The following is a 27266-nucleotide window of genomic DNA, read 5'->3' on the forward strand; positions in this document are numbered from 1 at the left end:
AATCATGCTTGCATATCAAAGTGAAATGCCAAGCCAAATTACAGAATTTACATGGAAATATTTAACAAATGTTTTATCACTTTTGGAATCCTCAGCTAGACTAGAATCTAAAAAGTGATTAGAATGTGAAGAGGAATTTCCAAGAGGAGATTGTGGATCATGGTGGTGTCTAAAAACTAGCCAGTGAGCATGTGCAGAGGCAAAAGAAAAAGACAAATATAGCTCCTTCTCCCAAAACAGGCAATTGCCAAATCAAACTTTCAGCATTAACTGAAGGTGGACACAGAGAAGCCATTCTTCTGAATGAAGAATGAAATGTTGATTTATGTTTTGGATTAGACACTGAAAGTTTCTAAGTTGAACATATGCTTTTAGACTTAAGCTATTCATTATCTATGACTAAGAAGAAAAGTAATCTAGTGGCAAGAAAAAAGATGCTCTTACTGAATAAATTTTTAACAGACAATTAAAGACAACAAAAATTGTTTTTGATTCATGTCCCATGAATTGTATGTTAATCATGTCTTTTATATTAGCAGCACCTTTCAGTGGAGCATATTGGAAATGGGTAGTGCATGTGTCTATTCAACAATCTGTGTTCTGAAACTCCCTATGAGAAGATGGAGACTCACATGCAAGAAATGACAACTTTCCAGGAGCAGGAGGAATGAGTGCTTACCCAAAAAATCATTCTGCCACTCAACTTTTGCCAAAAAATTTGAAATTATAGCCATTTCTAAAAATGTCAAAACACAAAACAGGATCATAGAAACACACAATTCTTATTCCGTGGTTATTATATGCAAGACACTATGCTCATTGCTTTATATGAATTATCTCTTTTGATTCTCCTAATAATGTTATGAGATAGATATGGTTTTTATTGTTTTTTAATATATATTTTATTGCATTTTAGGTTTTGGGGTAAATGTGAAGAACATGCAAGACTGTTGCATAGGTACATATATGGCAACGTGGTTTGCTGCCTTCCTCCCCATCACCTATATCTGACATTTCTCCCCATGTTATCCCTCCCCAATTTCCCAACCCCCCATCCCTCCCCTAGTTCCTCCCACAGACCCTAGCATGTGATGCTCCCCTCCCTGTGTCCATGTGTACTCATTGTTCAACACCCACCTATGAGTGGGAACATGCGGTATTTGATTTTCTGTTCTTGTGTCAGTTTGCTGAGAATGATGGTTTCCAGGTTCATCCATGTCCCTAAAAAGGACACGAACTCATCATCATTTTTTATGGCTGCATAGTATTCCATGGTGTATATGTGCCACATTTTCCCTGTTCAGTCTATCATCGATGGGCATTTGGGTTGGTTCTAAGTCTTTGCTGTTGTAAACAGTGCTGCAATGAACATTCAAGTGCATGTGTCCTTATAATAGAACAATTTATAATCCTTTGGATATATACCCAGTAATGGGATTGCTGGGTCAAATGGAATTTCTATTTCTAGGTCCTTGAGGAATCGCCACCCTGTCTTTCACAATGGTTGAACTAATTTACACTCCCACCACATCATGTCACTAAACAAGGTGATACCAAACAACACATATTCAGAGAGGAAAGATACTAAATTTTGCTTAGGAAAATAGAGGATGACATTAGAAAGAAGATATTTTATTTTTGAACATAAAATTGGAAAATGTAAAAAAACTATGGAAAGGTACAATTAATTTATTTTCATTTTACCCAGATAATGTGATACATACCACAAGGTAAAGTGTTTTTTGATTAATAACATCATGAGCATTACTTCCATAATTAAATATTCTTCCAACACAGAATTTTTTTTTTTTTTTTTTTTTTTTTTTTTTTTTTTTTTTTTTTTGAGACAGAGTCTTGCTCTATCACCGGGCTGGAGTGCAGTGGCACAGTCTCTGCTCACTGCAACCTCTGCCTCCTGGATTCAAGCGATTCTTCCGCCCCAGCCTCCCGAGTAGCTGGGACCACAGGCACATGCCACCATGCCCGGCTATTTTTTGTATTTTTAGTACAGACAGGGTTTCACCATGTTGGCCAGGATGGTCTCGATCTCTTCACCTCGTGATCCACCCACCTCAGCCTCCCAAAGTGCTGGGATTACAGGCGTGAGCCACCGCACCCGGCCAACACAGAATTTTTAATCAATGTTTAGTGTTCTATCTTGTTGATAAATAATTAATTTTGAAATCTCTTGCTAATTTAATGAAATTCTCTTTACACTATTAGAAAATAAAGGTAAAAATCCTTGAACAAAAATTTTTGTGTAGCATTCTCATTATTCTCAGCTTAGCCCAAGTTAATCAAACAACCTCAAAATTTAATTGCTTACAAAAATTAAGATTGTGGGGAGTTTTGTTTGTTTCCCTCCCACCACAGACACTCAAAAAGATAGCTGTGTCACAGATGCAATAATAAGAAAAGAAATCCCTTAGAATTAGCGACAGTGGCCATAATCCAAACATCACATGAGTTTGCAGTTCATATATACATATTCTGCCTGATCAAGGAAACCTTAATCTGAATCTGTAAACTTGGTTTAAACTGGTCCCTGACTGGGAGTGCTCTGAATATCTGGCAGAAACTGCTATGGTCTGAGTATTTGTGTCCCCCCAAAACACGTATGTTGACATTTTACTTCTGAAGTGATAGTGTTAGAAGGTGGGGCCTTTGGCAGGTGATTAGGTCATGAGGGCTCCCCCTTATGATTAGAATTAGTAGCCTTATAAAAGAGACCCCAGAGAGTTAGCAAGTTCTTTCCACCAAATGAGGCTACAACAAGAAGGTGCTGTTTATGAAGAAGGGGCCCTCACCAGACACTAGATCTAAGCCTTGATCTTAGACCTCCCAGCTTTCATAAGTATGAGAAATAAATTTCTATTGTTCATAAGCTACTCAGGATAAGGTATTTTGTTATAGGAACCTGAAGAGACTAAAACAAAAGGCAGTTCACATCCTATCCAGAGGAAGACACCATTTTCTATGAACTGACTCCAAAATTTATATGTTGAAGCCTTAATCCCCAAGATGGTGAAATTTAGAGCTTGGACCTTTGAAAGGCAAAACAAGAAATGAAAGAAATAATCTCTTTCTCTTTGCTGGGTGAGGATATAGTGAAAAGGTGCTGGTCTGCAAACCAAGAAGACCCTCACCACACAGTAAATCTGTTGGTACCTTGAGCTTGGCTTCTCAGCCTCCAGAACATGAGAAGTAAACATTTGTTGTTTAAGCCACACAGTCTATGGTATTTTGTTATATCAGTCCAAACTAAGATACTATAATTCTAGGTTGTGGAGGACCACCACAAATCATGTTTTAAGGACACTGAGCAAGATACAGTGAATAAAAATGACACACAAAAGAAAACAAGGAGCCAGCAAGGAAAAAAAAAAAAGCAGCAGTAGATGTCAGATAGGAATTATCAGAAAGATTATAAAACAATGATGTTTACTAAATAATGAAAATGCAAGCTGACATGCTTAGAAGTACAAAGTAAAAAAGGTCCATCTTGACTTCAGGCCAGCCTCCAGTGACATAGCCTCCAGTGCTGAGGTGATCAGTGTTCACTGAGTCATTCTGCAAGAAGAAGAGCTTCTCTAGCCACTTGGGGTCTTATGATTTCTGTTCCCACTCGAATGCATAAAACCCACAATCTCGACCATCCTGGTCAACATGGTGAAACCCCGTCTCTACTAAAAATACAAAAAATTAGCTGGGCACGGTGGCGCGTGCCTGTAATCCCAGCTACTCAGGAGGCTGAGGCAGGAGAATTGCCTGAACCCAGGAGGCGGAGGTTGCGGTGAGCCAAGATCGCGCCATTGCACTCCAGCCTGGGTAACAAGAGGGAAACTCTGTCTCAAAAAAAAAAAAAAAAAACCCACAATCTCTAGCATGTCGTATCACAGAGTCTTTTGTTCTCTGACACAGTCTACGCCCCCTACTGGGGAGGAGGGAAATGCCTCACAGGATCCAGCAGTTCCACACCCTGAGCTGCATGTTGTTTCTGAATGGATATTCGAAGTGTCCTACATTTTTAATGGACAGCTGCCCAACTTTAGGGTAACGCAAGCCTTACCCAAAGACAGACATAGACAGAAGAATAGACATACTTCAAATTTCTTTCAGTTTGATAAGGCTGCCTTGATCCAGGTAGCAGCCACAGATCACTAAGTGTTTTTCTTAAGCATACAACTTCATTGTCCTTCCAAATAATGGAAATTCTTTCATTTTCATCAGTAGATTGACTCTCAGTGTTTGAAGTGGTGATATAAATTCTATTGTTTTTCAATTTGCGTAAAAATCACAGACACAGCATGTGTCATGTACTCAGTAAGTACGAATGAATAAGGATATAAGTGAATAAGTGAAACTTTAAAAAGAAATTTGAAAGAGATGGCTCCAAAGGTTGCCAGGCAGATATTATTTAAAATCAGCTATATTTCCCTAATCATTTAATGCTAAATTTTGGTCTGAACCTTTAATTGATGCCATAGAAAATGTTTTGCCAATAACTAACTTTGGTAATTTCAAGAATCATGGTGGCTTACACAGGAAAAGAAATGGGGGCAGCACTTTGGTTCTGCTTATCACTCATATCCATGTTTGATGGTTTCCAGAAGTCTACTGGGAAATATGATCATTAGACATTTGCCTTTAAGAAAAATATCATGGGAGGCCGAGGCGGGTGGATCACGAGGTCAAGAGATCGAGACCATCCTGGTCAACATGGTGAAACCCCGTCTCTACTAAACATACAAAAAATTAGCTGGGCACGGTGGTGCGTGCCTGTAATCCCAGCTACTCAGGAGGCTGAGGCAGGAGAATTGCCTGAACCCAGGAGGCAGAGGTTGCGGTGAGCCGAGATCGCGCCATTGCACTCCAGCCTGGGTAACAAGAGCGAAACTCCGTCTCAAAAAAAAAAAAAAGAAAAAGAAAAATATCAACAAATAATATTTAAAGGTGTTTTCGCTGCCTCATATGCTCCATTTAGGACCCAACAAAAGACTGACAAATCAAAACATAAAATTGGCTTGAAATGTTGTGGAAAATAAATAAAAGCTGTCTTCTCATTACTTTTTTCTTTAAATACAGATCATACAAAGTAAAGAACATGGACAGCCTATTTTGGCAGTTTTTATTAAACAATGTTAGAATATAAGGAAATTTAAAATACCTGGTAAAACAATAAATGTGAATACCGCCCCCACCCCCGCCACCCCACCATAGAAGTTACTAGAATATAGTCTGTGAGGGTTTTAAATGAACAGTATTTAGGAGCAGCTTCCTTAGATAACAAACAGTTCATGTAAATAAAGAATGGGAAAGAACCAAAGCAGAAAATTCACTCAGAAAAGAAATTTCTAGAATGATCCCTGGGGATTCTCCCAGATAGGGACCACACAAACATAGCTACAAAAAATTAGAAAATCTTACTGAGGTCATATTAAAGAGGAGAGGAGAGGAAGCAAGCACACCTCTCTCCCTTCACTCTCTCAGGGAGAAATCCAAAACTAATAAAAAGGAGCATGATAGTGAGAAAGTATAATTAAATGGCTAAATGGAGGTGAGCACAGAGATGCATCCAGAAAAATGTAAAATGAGATGCAATGGTTTAAAAATTGCAGTGAAATTGGTAAATTAACAGGAATACGAGAGGCAAATTAAAGTTTTAAATAATGCATCAGTTGAAGGTATAATGAAAAGCATTAAAAGATACATATCTTGAAGAATACATAATCTTGTAGTAAATGTTTAGTGATTCAGGAGATAGGTACAATGAGATGTGCTTATTTACAGGACTTAATAATGACCATTATTAACTGAAATCCACAGTTCAGACCCCTATGGAATATTCTGATTTGAGAACTATGGAAACCTTTGACAGCCACCTAGATAATTATATATAACAGCCTTGCAAAAAGACTAGATAAATCATATTATTTCTTATATTTTTGCCTTTTATTTAAGTAGAGAGAGCAATAGAATTCAACATCCTCTGAGAAAAAAAGCAAAAAATGGCTTCAGCTGCATTATGAAGGCTTTAGATTTACCCTAAACACAAATGTCCTGTGAGAAATTTACGTACAGAATTGCTAAACTAGAGAGAGAATTTTTCTATGTAAATTTTCCAAATTACAATAAAAGCTCACGTTTATCACAATAACAGTAACCAATTATCCACTTAACTAGCAATGGAAAAATATATGGGAGCATAGTATAGCTTTATTGGATTAGACTTTCAATTCATATAATACAGACTTTGTTGCCAAATGTCCCATGAGAAGTCCTGTAAGAACATGGAAGACATTACCCTTTATCTCCACTTCTCTGAATAACTATTTAGACATTTTCATTATTTTCCCAGAATCCTGTATAGCAATACTACTTCTTGAAATAATCAATTTATACTATATTACCTTCTATGTATGAAAGTCATCCTCTTAATTTGCTCAAATTTAACTCCATAAGATTCCCAAAGATACTCCCCTTTTTAATTTTGGGGACTTGGTAGCATTTAGTGTTTCTTTTATCTCCTTAGTCATATTGCTCATTAATTTAAGATTCTAGTCAATTCCCTTCTAAGTATTAACCTTTCTAAAACAAATTACAATTTTAAAGTCTATCTTCAAAGACTATCTATCTCTGCTTCATCTCTTCCATCATTTTATTGCCCCTAGTCTGAAGCTCCTAAATAAAGATAAGTTAATATCTTTCATCTCTGAGTAATGGTTCTGGAAAAATTGCAGTAGGCTATAATGAACTCTTCCGGTTATTTTTCTGTTCGGCACTTTCTAGATATCTTCTGCATCTGGAGAGAACCTGAGTTGTGTTCTTCTAGCCTAGGTTCTCCTAGAAAAATAAGATGTAAAGACAGACTGAGGGACTAAAAAGTCAATGATACTTATTCATTTTTTGTCCCCAGAACTTGCATATGTATTTCCTAATGATACTAGCTCACTTTTGTTGTTGGTTTCTGTTTGCCAAGTACTTGGCTGAACTCCTTATACCCATCATCTATATAATCCTCATAACAGCCTTATGGATATTTATGTGGGACTAACATTTATTGAGTCACTTATATGTGTCAGGCACTCCTTTTAAATGTTTTAAAAACTATCTCATTTAATGATTGAAACAAATTTGTGAAGTAGGCATTTCTATTATCACTTTCTTAAAAAAACTGAAGCTTTCCTGAAGTTGAGTAAGGTCACATATTGCTAATAATAGAGAAACCAGGATTCTAAATTAAGCCTATGCTGTTAACCACTATGCTGCACTGCCTCATTCATCAAATGATGAATAAATGAATGAAAACATAAATAAATGAGTGGTAAGTGGACGACTGATCAAATAACTGGAACTAAGAATAACTAAGTCATAGAGAATTTATGGGCATTGTAATGTATGAAAGTTGGATTATACCATCAAAGCTGGATTATACTGTCATTCAAAATCCTTTCACTTCTAGTACTCTGTAAAATTAGCAGCCCAAATTAATTCAAAAGCTTTTGCTGCTTTAAAGATTTATAATAACTGTTCAAATGCCTGACCTTTTTTTAAACGCTAATTAAGGAAATGCTACAAAAAATTAGTAAACTTTGTCAGTCTTTTTCTTTGTGAGAAAAGAAACACTGGTTCTAATCAAGCTTTAAAATATTGAAATTCTCAGCAAAGCAGTACATATCAGTTAGTTTAGCTTGCATAATACTATGAAGAATATGAAACGCAATGTTGAAGTCACTATCAGATTAATGTCTAATGAACACTTCTATTACTAATATTTGTTTATTAATTTCCTAGGGATAAGTTTATTTCAAAAAATACACTATAGAAGTTATTTTGTTACCCAGTTCCATTTGAGTAACAACAAAGTAGGAATCAATATGATCCTGAGAAGCTCTAAAGAACCAACTTCAAGAAGTAAAAGAAAATGTTACTTTAGTTTTCCAGCACTGCTAGCTTTCTTAATGCCAGTTACAAATTCAAACCATTTCATTCTCCAGAAAGCCATATAGACCTCTGAACTACTGATTAGGCATTAATCAACCCATATTGGGTATCAAATTTCACTGAAAAGCTTTGAGGCCCTTCAATCAAAAGTTAACTGTACTGTATGGCATTTTCAGAAATGATGTATGATAATATTCTAAAAGACCATTTTCAGTTTGGGCAGCAACTTTGTTCTACTGAGATTCACTAGGATCTTCACATAAGTGCAAAGAATCTGAATTTGGGTAGAAAACTTCAGTTTATCTAGTCGAAAACTTTACACTGAGAAAATAGTGGATATTCTCTAGGTCTTTGGCTAGTTAATGGCACAGCCGGATTGAGAACTTCATATTTCAGGGCACTACACTGACTCTCTGCTGTGGACTGAACTGTATCACTCCAAAATTCCTATGTTGAAGCCCTAACTTCTAACATGACTGCATTTGGAGAATGGTGTTTATAGATGTAATTAAGGCTAAATGAAGACATAAGGATGGGGCCCTGATATGATAGAATTAGTGTCCTCATAAGATGAGATGCCAGAGCTCTTCCTCTCTCTACTGTATAAGGAGAACCTGAGAAAGTGGCCATCTGCAAGCCAGGAAGGAAAACAACTCTCACTAAAAACCCTACCCTGCCAGAACCTTGATCCTGGACTTTCCAACATCCAGAACTATGAAAGGATACATTTCTGATGTCAGAGTCACCATGTCTATGAGATTTTCTTATGGCAGCACTAGCAGACCAACATACCCTCCGCCTTCATTCTTTAAGACTTCGGGCCAACCTGCACCTCCAGAGAACAGAATTGCCAGCAATAAGCCAATAACCCAATACACAAAGTTGCCAGAAGGGATCCGAAAATGTATAGAGCTAGCTCATCTACATGTCCTTTCAATAAATGTTAGTTGAGCACCAACTAAGTGTGAAACACCTTATAAGAGCTGGAAAGGCAATCATGGATAAGCGTCTACCCTTACTCCCAAGAAACTTAAAATCTGATGAGAAAGCAAACTTAAAAGAAGGAATATTTTTGCAATAGTGTGATTAAATAAGTAGGCATGCATTTATACAGCATCCTGACTGAACCATGCACTGTTAAGCACTTAGGATTCATCAATGAATAAGAGACATACTTTCTGGTCTCAGGGAGTTTACAGTCTAGGTGAAAAATAATATTCATACAGGTCTTAAATTTGGATTTATAAATGAAACTGTATTTCAATTTATCTGATTTCTTTACAATCTTGTGTATTTTATTTTATGTGTTTAAAAACCTTACTCTGAGATAGGTCAGAGAGGTTTCCCTCTAAGATCATGTCCATAGACTTCCAGTCTACAGCACTCCTATGTGAAATAAATAAGGCATTCTTAAGCAACTCACTTTTTGCTCAGAGTAGCAGATCCATTCCCACAATTAAATGCCAGAATTTGTATACATTTGAAAAGATACTTCAGGAAACAACTATAAGACCAAGGGCATCAATTTATGATTATATATATTGAAGGTCACTAGAGTCCATGGTCAGATCCCGGCTCAGAATGGTCAGGAGCACGTGGACAGTGGGGCTCCTGAAAAATGGAAAGGCACTGAGAGCACCGAGGAGCTTCAGCCTGTGCCTACTTGCACCAAAGACAGCTGCATCCTTTCCTCAGTCTCCGTCGCTTTTCATGCCAATTAGGCAGACACAGCGAGGATTAATCTACTGTGTCGTAACAGCAGATCATTGCTCCTCCAAAGTGGTAAAAATGAGAGCTGACAGTATAATTTCAGAGATAAAAGGGACTTTCAAAATCATATGGTCCAATTTCATTTCATAGATGAAAAAATTAAAGATTAATATAATTATGTGACTTACCCAAGGTCATCGAGCTTATTAGGAATGGAGCTGGACCTAGAAATTAGATCTCCTAACATCAAAGGGAATGGTACCATGCTTCCATTAGGTCTTCATCATGAACAAGTGACAGATACCAATATAGATACTCCCATAAAATAGTTATCAATATTTTAATTAATTTTGGATATGTGGATGTAAATAATACAAAGCAGAACAAATAGGGTAAACAAAAAATAATTTAATAGAAAACAGAAATTTAATTCTACAAAACTAACTTTAAATGGGATGAATGCACCAATATACACTACAATTTTTGTCTGACATTTTATTTAAACTTTTTAAAATTAAATCATTAAATACTAAAATCATATTTATTCTTAAACTACATCTTTTTAATGGGATAACTAATTTCTTCATAACTCTCTCATGCTGAATTGTATTCCTGAAGCTCAATTTTGATTGTACAATTTCCATTTTTACCTGTAAAATGAAAGTAGTGTTGTCACTCATGTTTTCCTGACCTTTCTCCAAGAATTATTGAACTATAGCACTTGAATGATGTGAATAGATTCCAATATGGTAGATAAGAGAAAACGATATCCTAGGCTTTTAAAAGATAAATAAGGATGGATTATATTATGTATTTCTTCCAGACAGCTTTTCAAAGGCAAATAAATTTTGATTTATGATATCCTTCTGAACATCAACTTTCAGAGCCTTCTACTCGTTCACATGTGAGACTTACTGAAGTAACACTAGTCTATGCTAAAAGTTCAATTTATTCCTCTGCTGTCCTCTGTGGTACTTCAGGACAGTTGTGTGAGTGGTACCCAAAGTCATGCATGTCACTGTGCAACTGTCAAGTATAATAAAGGTAAGTAATTCTGCCCAAAGTGCTTTCCTCAAACTACTAACCAAGTCCTCCTTCTTTAAACAACATACTAAAGAAAAATATTTGCAGACACTTATACTCAATAGCCATATGTTTTAATTGTGGAAATAAGTAACAAAGACTAAAATCTTTATCTTTTGGAGATCTTTCTCCAAATATCCTGTTATTTCTGGAGTAATATTTGTGAAGAGTTGTAAACCAAATATGGTCCTTTATGGTCTTAGTTGTCATTGTTATTATTTTGGGAGCTTCATAGTCACTTAAAAATGGATATGCATGACAGCTTATGAGTCATTTGTAAATACACACATGACCCTTCCCTTTCATTTGAGAATAAGACTTGGAAAAAAATCTCATTTTGAATCTCATTCATTCATTTGTTCTGTGACATATTATAAAATGTTGCTGTCCAAATGTTCTGTGACACATTATAAACACAAGCCCCTAAGCTAATTTCTTTTCTAGTATCCTATTTGGTGCCAAGTACAGTATCTGGTGCTTACATATTGTATTAAGGGAGAAAAGAAATGTTGGAAAAGAAGGGATGGGTGAGCATTTTAGGACTGAGATATTAAGATTGGTTATAAATTAATAGTGTGGTTTGGAGGGAAAGAACATTCCAAGCAGAGACCATCAGGATTACAGTGTATAAATCCTAGGCAGGATGAAAGTAGGTTAAATTGCCCTATGGACATGATTTTAGGCAGGTCCTCTTTATCCATTTCTGGTTATCAAATTCAAAATATTTGTAGAAAAATTGTAGCACCTCACTACTTTGAGGAGACACCCTGAAAAAGAATTAGAAAGGTGGCTTAGTCCATTTTACACTGCTATAACAGAATACCACAGACTGAACAATTTATAATGAACACGAATTTATTTGGCTTACAGTTCTAGAGACTCAGAAGTCCAAGAAAAAGACATCTACTGATGGCCTTCCTCCATGATTCCACGGAGGAAGGGCAAAGAGAGGGCAAGAGAGAGCAAGAAGGGGTTGAACTTGTTTTTATAACTAGCCCCCTCTCATAACTGATCAACTCCCATAATGCTAACCCATTCTGATATTAGTAGCATTAATCCATTCATGAGAAAATAGCCCTTATGTCCCAATTACTTCTTATTAGGCCCCACCTCACAACACTGATGCATTGGGGATTACATTTCCAACACATTAACTTTGAGGGACACTTTCAAACCATAGCAAGAGGTGAGTGCATTCCATAAACCTTCAGAAGAGAATGGTCAGAAATACCGTCCAGTGCTTAGATCTGTTATTTCATATAGCTCACTGACCATTTATGTATAGTTTTGTTTTCTTTGATATTTTGTTTTCACAAAAATGGAAACATAATTTATAGTTGTTTTGAGCCTGATTTTTTTTTTTTCTTTTTGAGACAGAGTCTTGCACTGTCACCAGGTGCCAGGCTGGAGTGCAGTGGCACAATCTCAGCTCACTGCAATCTCCACCTCCTGGGTTGAAGTAATTCTCCTGCCTCAGCATCCCAAGTAGCTGGAACTACAGGTGCACGCCACCATGCCCAGCTAATTTTTGTATTTTTTAGTAGAGACAGGTTTCATCATGTTGGCCAGGATGGTCTCGATCTCTTGACCTTGTGATCCGCCCGCCTCAGCCTCCCAAAGTGCTGGGATTACACGTGTGAACCACCGCGCCCAGCCGAGCCTGATTTTTTATTTAATATTATATAGTGAACAGTTTTTCATGTTAAACAAAATACAGATTTTCAATATTAGTTTTGTGTTACAAATTACCCCATCAAATAATTCTAAAACAAATTTTCAACTAGACCTCAATTTTTAGACATGTAAATATTAGTAGTTTCAGAGTTTAATGTTTACTTGGCATGGTTTGGCTGTATGTCCCCACCAAAATCTCATCTCAAATTGTAATCCCCATGTGTTGAGTGAGGGACCCGATGGGAAGTAATCAGATCATGGGAACAGTTTCCTCTTATGCTGCTCTCATGATAGTGAAGGAGTTCTCATGAAATCTGACAGTTTTAAAGGTGGCAATTTCCCCTGCATTTTCTCTCTCTCCTGTCACCTTGTAAAGATGGTACCTGCTTCCCCTTCACCTTCCAACATGACTGTAAGTTTCCTGAGACCACCCCAGCCATGCAGAATTAGGAGTCAATTAAACCTCTTTTGTTTATAAATTACCCAGTCTTAGGAATTATCTTTATAGCAGTGTGAAAATGGACTAATGCATTATTGTTATATTATAAAGGATACAGATGAAGAGATGCATAGGGAAAGTTATGGGGCAAGGGGTGCAGAGCTTCCATGCCCTCACTGAGTGTGCCACCTTTAGGAGTCTTTATGTATTTAGTTCTCCAGAATCTCACTGAACCCTGTCCTCTTGGATTTTTGTGATAGTTTCAAATTTTTTAATATAAAACACTATAAGGAAATTACTATGGATAAAATTTTTGTACCTATTCCTAATCATTTAATGTAAACAGTTCTGGAATCAAGTACAGTACCTACAATTAAACAGGCCTGGTTCAAATGCTGGCTATATCTCTTACCAACTATGTGACTTAGGCAACTCAATCAATGAGACTCAGTCTCCTCATCTATAAAATGATCATTGTAATAATATCTATATTGTTAGGTTGTTGAGAGTTTTCAATAAGATCATACAAATAAACCACATAATATGATATCGGCAACATAATAAACACTTGACAAGTAATATGTCTTATTTTTACCAGAAAATTCTACATTTAAGACTTCTGACATCTATTGCCAAACTTTCCCCAAAAAACATTGTATGAATTTGGTTTTTTATCAGTCATGTGTGAGACAGCCCAAGAAAATATATTACGTAGTAGAGTTTTATTACCCCACCACTACTTCAGAGAATTTTGTTAATAGGAAAGATCTAGCTTAAAGCAGCCACAGAAGCAGTCAGTGCTCTGCTATATCTCTTTGGATCTCTTTACCATGTTCATGTGCACCAGCTACTGATGTGCTTTTTAATCCTGAAAGCCAGCTGTGAGTCTTTGTTGGGCTTCCTTCAGGCTGCCGGAATCTGCTTTGTGCAAAAGGAAACTCAGAAGTACTTGGGGATTCACTTCCTCTCACCACAGGGATAACCTTAACCAAAGACTGACTTGTAACTATACATAAACACTCTAGCTTCCTTGCTTCCCCATGGAAACAACCCCAAGGTGTAGTCTACTCTAGCTTCAAGATTCCCTGTGGAGCTGGACCATCATTCTCTGTGAGTCCTGCTTTCCCTGACCCATTCCCCATTCCAACAAAATATTCTGGGAACATTTTCTAACAAATCACAATCACAGAAGTGCCTGTACCACAATCGGCTTCTAAGAAAGGAAGAAGACACCTTGGCTGTGAGAGTTCAAATATAAACTCTTTGAGAAATTATTTTATTTTTATCATGAACCTTTAGTCTAAAAGAATAAAACACATACAATTTCTTCCTTGAGAATGTGCATACTATGGCATTGTTTCAGTTTTAATCAGCAGAAGAAAAAGTAGACAGCCGAATTGAGGAAGCAACAGTTTGTGTTTTAATAGAAAGTGTGCTCATGTGATACTCAAATATCCCAGAGTCTAACCTAGGTCTGTGAATAACTAGCTGTGTAATCCTGAGCAAGTCATTCACCATTTCTAGGCTTCAAACTATCTGCTGATATTCTCTAGGGCTGAAAAACAACTCCAGGGGCTTTAAATATCTATGAAAATATTGCCATCTGGAAAGGCACATCTCAGTGTGGTGTTTGCATATGCCCATAATCCTTAACTTTCACACTACTTTGAAGATATCCACATGTCTATCATGTATTTCTCATTCCAAGCTCATTTTTCTTCTGTCATGACTTCTAAGGGAGGTCTGTTTTTCAGCCTTTGATGAGCAGCAGATTCTATCCCTGCTGCTATAGAAAATCCATCATTCATGCCCCACTGCCAATTTCTGACTCTTTCACTCAACATATTACCAACCATGCCGCTGCAAAGCTTACTATGCTCAGCAGAGCAGTCATGCTTGCAGTAGACCAAAAACAAGAAAAACTGGATCTGCCTCACATATATTTGTTTTTGCAATCTGAGTAAGCAGAGGGGGAGAAGAAACAGTCTCGAAACTAAGAATCTGTGTCCTTTTCCTGTGTTCTTGAGAAGGTGCAATGTATTAATGAGGAAGCAGAGGGAAAACCTGAGAGAATCCAAGTTTTCTCTGGAGGGCAGCAGACTCCTTCATTTTCTTTAATCATGAAACACAGTCCAATTTCTCTGTAAACAGATGGATTAGGAGAGATGGCAACTTCTAGGTGAGATTAAGGACTTCAAAAGAAACAAATCCCACCTCTATTTAAAATTGAAACTTCAAGACAAAGCGCTGTTTACAACCACAAGAGAGAAAAGATTTGCAAGTATGATCAAAGCAAAAAATGGTGAGATTCTTGATCAACTGGAATTCTTTTACACTATTGGTAAGAGTGTAACTTACACAACCATTTTGGAGAACACTGTGCCATAACCTGCTGAAGTTTAATAGATGCATATTTTAGTCATGCTCTTGGATAAATATGTACAGAACCCTTGCATACAAACACAAGTTTATAAAAATATTTTTTCTATACATGAAAAATGGGGAACCACTCAAATATCCAAAGGTTCACTGACAAGAATATGGATGAACAAATGAATAAACTTGTAAATTCTATTCCTCCACAATGAAAATGAATAGACCACATCAAACAAAACATCAGAAATGAATCTTTAAACATACTATTGAATGAAAAAAGCAAATTTCAGAAGACTATAAACTGTTGTCATTTTTGCAAAGATCAAAATCAAACAATGCAAAACTAATTAAACATGAACTAGTGAGGAATATCTACATATATGGTTTTAAATATTTTTTAAGAAAAAAATACAAAATATAATATAGTCATTATTTCTAGGTGGGAGGTGATCAGGGAGGCAGACAGGCTAGAGAGCAACAAATAAATAACAAAATTCTCTTAGTATTGTTCTAACTCTTACATAGGGTGCTGGCTTCATGGGAATTCACCTTATCATTATGCCCATGATCCTCATTTGTATTTTATACTGTTGTTTTATAAGTATCAAATAGTTCCTAAGAAATAAATTTAAAATAAATAAATGAGAGTGCAACTCAAAAGGGGATATAAAACAGAGCAAACCAGCAAAACCAAACTCCTTTTTTCAGTATCCTATTGGCATTTGTGGGCATTCTTTAACGTGTCACTTTCCAATTATCCGTGTGCATTGGGCCACGGGTTGATCCATATGAAATACTGCACTTCAATTCCTTTACATTTAGATATGAGGTAATAATTCCTATTCTACCAAATACACCAATTTTCTGAAAGATTAAATGGGACCATATATATGAGTTGGTGAACTGAGAAATGTTTCACAAGTGTTCCATAGAATCGTTATCCTCTTCCCAAGTCTACCTCAGGAGAAAGATTGAGAACAAAAGTCAGGAAGGAGAAGGCTCTTGAGAATCTTAAAGAGGAATAAAAAGGGCAATGGTCTAAGAAAAACTAACTTAAGAAAATAATTAATTCAGAGATGATTGGTAATTGATCCAGAGCCTTTGCTTATTTTTTCTCTTGTTTATATTCTCTTAATAGTTATAGAAATTTAGCAGATTAAAGGACAATAAAAAAGTAAAACAGTTTCTATGCAGTTTTTGTTAATTATTAAATTAATTTGAGAGTAAATACTAGTAGATACCCCAGGCATTTTATAACTTAATGTCTCTGAAACCACACATCAACCACCCGTATGATCATTATAAAAGTAAAATTCTTGGGAGGCCAAGGTGGGTGGATCACGAGGTCAACAGATCGAGACCATCCTGGTCAACATGGTGAAACCCCGTCTCTACTAAAAATACAAAAAATTAGCTGGGCATGGTGGCATGTGCCTGTAATCCCAGCTACTCAGGAGGCTGAGGCAGGAGAATTGCCTGAACCCAGGAGGCGGAGGTTGTGGTGAGCCGAGATCGCGCCATTGCACTCCAGCCTGGGTAACAAGAGCGAAATTCCGTCTAAAAAAAAAAAAGTAAAAAAAGTAAAATTCTGTGAGGTCAAGTTAAATATATATATAATATAGAAACCTGGAGTTTTATCATTGCAATTATCATCAAGTATCAGAATCAAATATATAATTTTCATGATATTTTCATAAAATGAAGAGTTAATAATTCAAAAACTATAAAAATGCATTTCAACATATTTTCCAAAAAGTTTAGTTAATGCCAAGAAAATTAGTCAAAAATTGAAAAGCTAGTTAAATCATTTTAAGACATAGTTATCTCTATGACAGTAATTTGTTGACTATTTTTCTTTCTCAGTGGAGTGGATTGAATTATTTTACACAATTGCCTAATTGCGTAACTTGACATAGTCTTCATCTCCTTGCTTCTAATGACAACCCAGCATGACCATAACACCTTGACCAGGGCCACCTGAATGGCCTGTTTTGAGCTCATCCCAAGCACCTTTATCATTACCAAAATAATTGGGCTGTATAGTAATCACATCCTGACACCTTGTTTAGGAAGATGATTAGCAAACAGTTACATAGTTACAGTGAGAAGCAGAAGCATGTAGAAGTTCAATGACTTCCTCAAGGTCATGCAAGGACAAAACCAAGAAAAGAAAATAGGTTTCCTACCTTTCAGTCTAATGAGATATATTTCCAAGTCTATGTTGCCTTCTTTACTTATTCACAGAAAAGGAGAAACCCAATTACCATAAGATTGACACTTTGAACTGGATTTCAGTTGCATTACCCAATGACCAGAATATAAAACAATTTTCTCTCTCTTTCCACTGGTTTGTGCATTGGACCCTTGGGAGAAAAAACTTTCCATCCAAGTCACATCTTCCTACTCAGGAGTGTGAGAGGTGGTGAGAGGTGAGACAGGCTTGCTGTTAGTGGCCTGCAGCTGTTTGGCCAAGTATAATGGCATCTCTTCTTCAACCTAGTTTTAACTATCTGAAATTCTAAGCAATAGTCCCAGTATTTGGGTTTTAGGATTTAAATTAAATGTGAGAAAAAGAGGCCTTCCATGATGTCAAGGCTAAGCCATATTCTCTGACTCAGTTTACCAGAGGCCTTGAATTTCCAGGAGTGTGAGCTACATGAGCAGCTATTAATAACTACAAGGGAACTGTTAATAACTCTCCAATGTAAAGGCTGTCTGAGATGCTTTAATTCAGCACCTCTCCCAATTACAAGTGTAAGAAGTCTGCCTACCACTATACCATTAGTTATCAATTCATTGGTTTTATTGGACACTAAGAATAGGGACATCTACAGTGGGCAATGTGATGAGCACTGAGTATATTCCTATGGAACAGACTGATATTAGCCCTGCTGGTCCACCAACAGACAAAGTTCTAGATGCAACTGAATAAGATACTTGCCAGACAGTATGAGGGCAACAGCTGGAAGAGCTCCTAGATACGGATAATGGGAAGTGCTCAAAGACTAGGAGGTCAGCAAGTGAAGACCGAGTTTCCATGCTGTCCTGATCACTTGTCTGATGCCTCTGATTGTGTTCTCTTCCAGGACCATTCACTTAACTCTTCCCAAGCAGCAGGCTTTCCCCTTCCCATAACAGACGCTATTGGTGTCTCAACAAGATTCCCTTACATAAGCCTGGTCTGTGGGTATTGGATACTAATGGCTGACTTCTGAACCCTGCCTATCTTGGAGCTATCTGGGAGGTCACACACCAACCCCCAGTAGCTCATAGCCAGTGGATGACACAGCACTGCAATAGGCGAGCCCAGCTACTGTTGGCCACACAAGCTATAAGGTTCATTTCAGTCAGGATGAGACTACACTTCACCTGAACTCACATTTCTGCTTAGTTTCTTCTGCTCTACTCTGCTTTCCTCATCTCCTTATGGGTTCCATGACTGGAGATCCCTCCTTCACTAAATATTTGCGTAAGAATCCTCTTCTCAGGCTTTGCTTCTAAAGGGCCCAATCTTAAAACATTTTTCAAGCCAACCTCTCAGGATCAGCTCCGAGGTCACTAGTACTCCTCCGATAACCTCCTATTTTGTTTTCCAAAGGTGAAAATGTTTTGTCCTTCTTTGTTTTGCCCAGAATATATCTTTTCTTTCCTTCTTCCATCTTTTTCACGAGCCCTGTTTTCTCCTGTATTTCTCCTCTAATATTATTCTTTTATTCTTTTCTTATTCTTCCAGTGGTCCTATATACCTAGAGAGCTTATCATTAGCAATTTTAAAAATCTAGCTCTGTTTTTCTTGAAGACAGAAAGAAAAAGGTGTTTCATTACTTCATTGAAGGGTTTAAAGATAAACCATCCAATGAACTAATGCAACATCTTTCAGTATTATGAGGTTTAAAACACACGGAGAAATGGTACATAGTAGTAGTATAACAAATGGTAGCTAATAGTATTACTTTATATGCATATGCTAATCACTCCAATTCCATCAAGTAGTAAGGATCTTTAGCTACCAGGTCAGCCTTGCCAGGTCTCTAATGATTAAAAAAAAAAAACATGCCTAAATGTACATTGGGATCTCTGAATCTCCAGATTTCCTCTCTTTTCTCAATTCTGGTAATATGGACTCCTCCTGGGAATAGAAGACATTTGAAATCTATTTAAGCTTCATCTACCCCCTCTCTGAAACCAGAACCAGTTCTTGTATCTTTAGTTACTAGCTGTGATCTCACCTAATCCAGAAGTGTCACAGAACCTACAAAATCTTCTTCTCTTAATGATTGGTACCACCACTGTTCAGAAACAATATGAAATACCCACCCAATCTAATCTAAGTATGGACCACTAGCCATTTTTCCCAGAAATTTGCTTTATAAATAATTGTCTCTCTTCACCATCTGTCCTACTTTATGCCACTCCCCTCAGTGACAGACTATTAAGCTACCAGCTAGTCAAATTACTACATGCAACTGACTATATGTACTATATACTGTATGATTAAAACTACATGGCATTGGGGATGTAAAAGATCAGTGGTTGAAAGGAGTTGGGGTGAGGGAAAGGGCAGGAATGGATAGGCAGAGCACAGAGGATTTTTAGAGTAGTGAAAATACTGTATGTACTAAAAAGATGGATGCATGTCATTGAACAATTGTGCAAACCCATAGAATGTACAATACCAAGAGTGAACCCTGAAGTAACCTCCAGATTTTAGGTGATGATGATGTGTCAGTGTGGATTCATCAATTGTAATGAATGTACCACTCTGGTGGAGGATGTTGAAAACGAGAGGCTATGCATGTGTGAGAGTACATGGGAAATCTATATTCCTTCCCCTCAATTTTGTTGTGAATCTAAAACTACTCTGAAAATAGTATTTCTTTAAAAAGAGGAAGTTGTACATTTATCCACAATGCCTGGATTGCAAAAGAAAAATAAAGAAGGCTCTACAACTACAATAGGATTCAATCATGCAGTGATTATAATATAGGTGGGATTCACTCTCTTGATCCCATTAAGGACATATCAAAAGAAGCAATATCCAGATATGAAACATCAAGAGGATCGAAAAGCTACAAGATCTAAAAAAAATATGTAACCAAACCTACAGTGTTTTGGGCTCCAGATATTTGAGTTTGCTGTTTTTTCTAACCACTATCCATAAAGAATAGCACAGGTATTCATACTAGGAAGTTATGCTAAGGAGCCACCACCAGGCATTCTTGAAGTCCCTGTTTCTCAGGCTGTAATTGAAGGGTTCAACATGAGGGTGACTGTGATATATACCACTGAAGCCACCACACTTGTTCTTGAGAAAGGTGAGACAGCCAAACTAAGTTATACTCCAAGGCCTGTTCCATAAAATAAGCAAACAATTGACAGGTGAGAGGCACGGATGGAGAGGCTTGCTTTATACTTCCCACTTTTGATAGGGTTATGAGGATGGAGAACACAATTTGAGTATAACAGTAAAGGATCTCTGAGAGTGGACCACAAGAGATGGCACCAATAAAATGCATCAATGTGTTATTGGTGGCAGTGTCAGAACAGGAAAGGCAGAGAAGCTGAGAAGGGTCACAGAAGAAATGAGGAATTTCTATATTTGCATGAAAGAATGTGTGACGACATCAAACTGTACAGCTGGGATTCCAAAAGACTGATCAAAAAAGAAAAAGAAAAAGAAAGAAAAAGACACCAGAAGCAGGAGGCCACAGAGGTGGGGATTCCTGATCATTGTGTAGTACAGGAGATGACAGGTAGCCACAAATGGGTCATAGGCCATCACAGTCATGAGTAGACTGTGCAAACATCCAAAAAGAATTTAACAAGACATCTATTTCAGGCAGCTCCCATATGAAATGATTCTGCTGTGAGTTTGGATATCTACAATCATCTTTGAAATTGTGGCAAGGGTGAAACCAATGTCAGCTAAGGACAGGTTGAAGAAGTACATGGGGCTGTGGAGGTAAGGCTAAAGCTCACAATCAGAAGGATGTGAACAAGTTCCCAAGCACTGTGACTAGGTGCATGGTTCAGGGACAGCCTGAAGAACAAGAGGTGCAATTCCAGGTCATCTAAGAAACTGAGGAGGAGGAATTACAAAACATAAGTTAGATTTTTTGGTCTCATGTGGCTGAGGCACATTTTTCACTTATTTCTTTCTCTGATACCCATCTTTCTTTTATGTAGACCCAAGTTTCTGACCTTTATCATTTCCTATGCAGAACTTTTTAAAAACATGTTTTGCAAGGAAACTCTACTGGCAACTAATCTCTTCAATTTTTGTTTGTATGAGAATGTCTTGTGCCTTTCCTTTTGAGGGATATTTTCACGGGATACAGAATCCTAGTTTGGTGGGGGGGTTGTCTCAATCTTTTAAATACTTCATTCCACTGTCTTTGGTTTTATGTTTTATAAGGAGATGTTAGATGTAATTATTATCTTTGATCCTTTGTAGATAAGGTATTTTTTTCCTATGACTTCCTTTGAGGTTTTTTTTTTAATTGTATTTAGGTTCTAGGGTACATGTTTAGATTATGCAGGATTGTTGCATAGGTACACACATGGCAATGTGGTTTGCCCTCCATCCCTCCATCACCTATATCTGGCATTTCTCCCCATGTTATCCCTCTCCGACCTCCCCACCCCCCCGCTGTCCCTCCCTAGGCCCCGCCAACAGACCACAGTTTGTGATGCTCCCCTCCCTGTGTCCATGTGTTCTCATTGTTCAACACCCACCTATGAGTGGGAACATGCGGCGTTTGATTTTCTGTTCTTGCATCAGTTTGCTGAGAATGATGGTTTCCAGATTCATCCATGTCCCTACAAAGGACACAAACTCATTGTTTTATATGGCTGCATAGTTTTTCATGGTGTATATGTGCCACATTTTCCTTGTCCAGTCTATCGTCAGTGGGCATTTGGGTTGGTTCCAGGTCTTTGCTATTGTAAACAGTGCTGCTATGAACATACGTGTGCATGTGTCTTTATAATAGAATGATTTATAATCCTTTGGGTATATACCCAGTAATGGGATTGCTGGGTCAAATGGTATTTCTATTTCTAGGTCATTGAGGAAGTGCCACCCTGTATTCCACAATGGTTGAACTGTTTACATTCCCACTAACATTGTAAAAGTGTTCCAATTTCTCCACATCCTCTCCAGTATCTGTTGTCTCCAGATTTTTTAATGATCGTCATTCTAACTGGCATGAGGTGGTATCTCAATGTGGTTTTGATTTGCATTTCTCTAATAATCAGTGATGATGAGCATTTTTTCATGTTTGTTGGCCTCATATATGTCTTGTTTTGAAAAGTGTTTCTTCATGTCCTTCGCCCACTTTTGGATGGATTTGTTTTTTTCTTGTAAATCTGTTTTAGTTCTTTGTAGATTCTGGATATTAGCCCTTTGTCAGATGGGAAGACTGCAAAAATTATTCCCATTCTGTTGGTTGCTGGTTCATTCTAATGATTGTTTCTTTTGCTGTACAGAAGCTCTGGAGTTTAATTAGATCCCATTTGTCTATTTTGGCTTTTGTTGTCAATGCTTTTGGTGTTTTAGTTATGAAGTCCTTGCCTATGCCTATGTCCTGAATGGTTTTGTCTAGGTTTTCTTCTAGGGTTTTTTATGGTGTTAGGTCTTATGTTTAAGTCTTTAATCCATCTGGAGTCAATTTTAGTGTAAGGTGTCAGGAAGGGGTCCAGTTTCTGCCTTCTGCACATTGCTAGCCAGTGTTCCCAACACCATTTATTAAACAGGGAATCCTTTCCCCATTGCTTGTTTTTGTCAGGTTTGTCAAGGATCAGATGGTTGTAGATATGTGGCGTTGCCTCCAGGGCCTCTGTTCTGTTCCATTGGTCTATATCTCTATTTTGGTACCAGTACCATGCTGTTTTGATTACTGTAGCCTTGTAGTATAGTTTGAAATCAGGTAGCATGATGCCTCCAGCTTTGTTCTTTTTGCTTAGGATTGTCTTGGCTATGTGGGCTCTCTTTTGGTTCCATATGAAGTTTAAGGTGTTTTTTTTCCAGTTCTGTGAAGAGAGTCATAGGTAGCTTGATGCGGATAGCACTGAATCTATAAATTAATTTGGGCAGTTTGGCTGTTTTCACAATATTGATTCTTCCTAACCATGAGCATGGAATGTTTCTCCCTCTGTTTGTGTCCTCTCTTATTTCCTTGAGCGGTGGTTTGTAGTTCTGCTTGAAGAGGTCCTTTACATCCTTTTTTATTTTATTCCTAGAGATTTTTTTTAATGTTTGATTTTTTAAAGTTTGAATATGATATGCCCACGAGTCATTTTTTTGGCATTTATCTTGCTTAGTGTTCTTTGAGCTTTCTGGATCTGTGGTTTGGTGTCTGACATTAATTTGGAGAAATTCTCAGTAATTATTACTTCAAATATTTCTTCTGTTTCTTTCTTCTCCTCTGTTATTCCCATTGTTTATATGTTGCACCCTTTATAGTCGTTTTCCAGTTCTTAAATATCCTATTCTGGCATTTTTGGTTTGGAGTTTGGGTTTCTTTTCCAGCTTTTTTTTTTTTTTTTTTTTTTTTTGACTCTGCTTTTCAGTTTTGGAGTTTTTTGTTGTCATATCCTTAAGCTCAGAGACTCTCTCCTCAGCCACATCCAGTTTACTTTTTTCTATTGGAGCACTTAATATATGAATTATAGCTGTAAGCTGTCACTCTAATAATTCCAATATCCCTGCCATATCTGATGCTGGTTCTGATGCTTGTTCAATCTCCTCCAATGGTTTCTGCCTCATATATGCCTTCCAATTTTTATTTCAAATCTGAACATGATGTATTAATACTAGTTGAATACCAATAAATAGGTATTTAATGGTATGAGGAGAGGGGAAGTGTTCTACTCTGATTGGGTATCTGTCTTTTGGTAAGCCTGCACCTCTATATGGTGAACTTCACCAGTGCTGCTCTGTCTCTTTCCCCCACCAGGTGGGACAGAATGGTTAGAGTCTCACCCCAGGTAGATTCCACTCTAATTAAATTCCAGCAAGTTAGACTCTGGTAAAGTAGTTTCTTCCTGAGGGTAAGCCTTATTTAGAAGAACAGAGTGCTCTGGAATGTTTTTAAATGGTTCGTTTTTCCCTTTTTCCCTCCCCCCTGCTGGAAGTGTTATAGGAAAGGCTCCAGATCTAGGCCCCAAGGGAGGTTCTTGGATCTCACACAAGAAAGAATTCAAGGAGAGTCTGTAAAGTGAAAGCAAGTTTATAAAGTAAGTAAGGGAATAAAAGAATGGCTACTCCATAAACAGAGCAGCCCTAAGGGCTGTTGGTTGCCCATTTTTATGGTTGTTTCTTGATGATATGCTAAACAAGGGGTGAATTATTCATGTTTTTCCATTTTAGACCATATAAGGTAACTTCCTGACATTGCTATGGCATGTGTAAACTGTCATGGTACTGGTGGGAGTGTAGCAGTGAGGATGACCAGAGGTCATTCACATTGTCATCTTGGTTTTGGCAGGTTTTAGCCCGCTTCTTTCCTGCAAATTGCTTTATCAGCAAGGTCTTTATGTCCTGTATCTTGTGGTGACCTTCTATCTCATCCTGTGACTTAGTTAGAATGTCTTAACCATCTGGGAAAGCAAACCAGTAGATCTCAGCCTCATTTTACCCAGCTCCTATTCAAGATGGAGTTAAGCCAGTTCACATACCTCTGACAGAAGTACAAAGGGATATTTACAGTGAGGACCTTGTAGAGCTATTGGAGATGAAACTCACAAAAGTTAGAGTTCCCCATGATTCGGCCCCCCAGAGTCTTGTCCAGACTTGTTCACACTGAGCCCCTAGTGATACATCAATTACAGTTCAGATTGTCCTACCTCATCACTGCTTCTGAAGGAATTTCCTGGTTGTGTGTTTCCATTCTGGTAAGTCATGATCCTCCGTATCTATCTGTCTCTCCAACTTGGGGCAGGGGGGCAGCAGTTTGCCCTGTGACCTCACTTCTCTGATGAATCTAAGAGCAGCTGTTGATTTTTCATTTTATAAAGTGTTTCTCTTGCTGTCAGGAAGAAGTGGTGACCTCTAAGCTCCCTACGTGCTGGACTGGAAATCTCCTAAAAGACTTTCCAGCATATAAAACCTCACAAGGATTTCATTATCTCAGTACCCTGCCACACACTGGAATATCTCTTGTAAAACCTATCTCAATAGGATATTAGAACTAGTTACATCAAAATAAACTCACATTGGAAAAAATATGTTTTCTAGGTAGAAATTCTCATGCCAATTAACCAGCTTCTTTATCAAGTTCAGCTCTTTGCATTCTGAGCTTGCCTCTTTGGAAAAAACATAATCATTTGTGGAATAATTAATTTAAAAATAAACAATGAATTTTTTTTAGACTTTATGATCTAATAAAAATAGATTTGCATATTATAATTATTGCATAATTATACTGTCAAATTCAGACCTACCCACCCCAAAAACTGTCACTTTCTAATTAATATGACCAACAATACCTACAAGCACAGAGATAATTTGCTGCACTGTTTCATAGCCTTGATTTACACAAAAGCCACCTCTTTTCCCTGAAGAATCCCTATTTTCCCTCAGTTAATTTATATTTTCCACAATGAAACTTTTTAAGTTTAAAAACTATTATCTGTCTAGTCAATTTCAGTCTATGGTGTTAAAAGAGAAATATTTGGAGTTAAAATAAAATCCCCAATAAAGTTAACATTTAGCATTTACCCCATGCAATGCATTGAAATTCCATTTCTACTTGCAAAATAAAGTAGAATATTGAAAGAGGTTTCCCATTAATTTAGGCATTAAGTCCACTTCTGCTAGAACTTTCTAGTTAATTGAAGCAAACATAACTTTTAAAGATAAGTCAATAGAGGCCTGACCCAATATATTACCATAAAGCGCATTGGGTAGATGTCACAGCAGCAGGTGTTAGGTCTATTTAATCCTGAGTCTAGCTCAGCAGTGGGTAATGTTATCATTAATCCACTGAGAGCACACACCCCTCAGATGATAATTAGAAAGAAACTTTTCTTAACTATCTATAATTACAGTGACACTCTCAATAGTCCTAATTATGGAAATAACTTTCACATTAAATTCACCTGCCTGATAATATACATAAAAGTCTATTTCAGTTGAACTATGTTGTTTGTTAAAGCATCAGTGCCTGAAGTTCGTGTAGTCTACATGTGAATAATAGAGCCATCATCACTAGAGTTTCAATTCAGATTAAAAGTTGGTATTAATCTGACTAGAGTTAGTGTTACATGCTCAGCATGAAAAACACATCTCTAGGAAAAAATCTAAAAGTTCCCAAATAACATTCTAATCTGGGGTTTATCTCCTATTTTTATCTAATGTCTAATATTTTAGCCTATCCAGATTGGGTAAGGCACAGAGCAAGAAAGGAAGCTTCCTTCCTGTTCTTATGCTAAAATGAAATCCATGAGTTTGATGCTGATTGCTAATATTCCTACTCACTTTTGATCCTGAAAAAGTAATAAAATTTGTAGTTTCCAAGATACTTGTCAAGATCCCAGAAGGAAAATATGTACACATACATATACATAAACACATACATACACACATATAAATACATACATACACATAAACACATATGAACACACTCATACAATGGCTACTAATAACTAATTTCTCTGTATCAATCTAGCTCCGCTCCACATGGAAAAGACTGGGATTCACAACTCTTTGTCTTTCAGAGACCCTAGGCATAATATAGTAGTACATTATCTTCTAAGTATTCAATACATAGTAGACACTAAAAAATATTGAAAGCAGTGTATTGCTTATAAAGAGATATAAACAGGGAGATCTAAGAACTGTGTGGTCCTTGCCTTCTCATTTTTCATTCTTCATCTTGGTTTGGTCCACTCAGAATTACTTATTAATTATTCAGTGAGAGTAAGAATTCTACATTTACTCTTCTAGCATTCATGAAGCTAATCACTCAAATTAACTTTGCAAACTACTAAAAAGATATTTTCTCCTTTGCTATCATCCCTGTTACTGTGAAATGTAAAA

This window comes from Aotus nancymaae, unplaced genomic scaffold (genome assembly GCF_030222135.1).
Source record: "Aotus nancymaae isolate 86718 unplaced genomic scaffold, 86718_ANA_hifiasm-v0.15.2.pri h1tg000011l, whole genome shotgun sequence".
In the NCBI taxonomy this organism is placed as follows: Eukaryota; Metazoa; Chordata; class Mammalia; order Primates; family Aotidae; genus Aotus; species Aotus nancymaae.